Raw genomic sequence first — 580 nt, 5'->3', positions numbered from 1 at the left:
CAGGGGGGTTGGTGGATGGGTTTGGGCACTGTGCATTTAGATGCAGATGCTCAGATAGAAATTCTCTTGAGTTTGGAGGGTGGTCTGGTCAGCCTTCTCTGGTCTTTATGTTATGTAAAAACTGTTTTTCATCACCCCTGTTTGGTTAAAAAGAGAGCTGATCAGCTAATTAGCTGGGCTGAGAATAGGGTGGGACTTCTGATTCCAGTGTGTGTGTGGGGTGGTCCCAAAGAGATCAGAGAGAAAAGAGACCAGAAGAGTGCAAGGCCCTGGGAGGGACCAAGGAGTATTTACCATGAGGTCATGAGGACAAACATGGACCAGAGCGAGCCAGGGCAAGATCAGATGGCTAGTAATGGGCCTTTGTCTGGGTATTAACAGCCTCATCAAATTACAACAGCTCAGAACCTGACCAGGTTTGGCTTGCAGCTTGTTAATAAATATATCGCCGGGCGTGGTGGTGCAAGCCTTTAATTCCAGCATTTGGGAGGCAGAGGCAGGCGGATTTCTGAGTTCAAGGCCAGCCTGGTCTACAAAGTGAGTTCCAGGACAGCCAGGGCTACACAGAGAAACCCTGTCT

Source organism: Mus caroli, chromosome 3 (assembly GCF_900094665.2).
Source record: "Mus caroli chromosome 3, CAROLI_EIJ_v1.1, whole genome shotgun sequence".
Taxonomy (NCBI): Eukaryota; Metazoa; Chordata; class Mammalia; order Rodentia; family Muridae; genus Mus; species Mus caroli.
Note: the sequence above shows the minus strand (reverse complement) of the source record.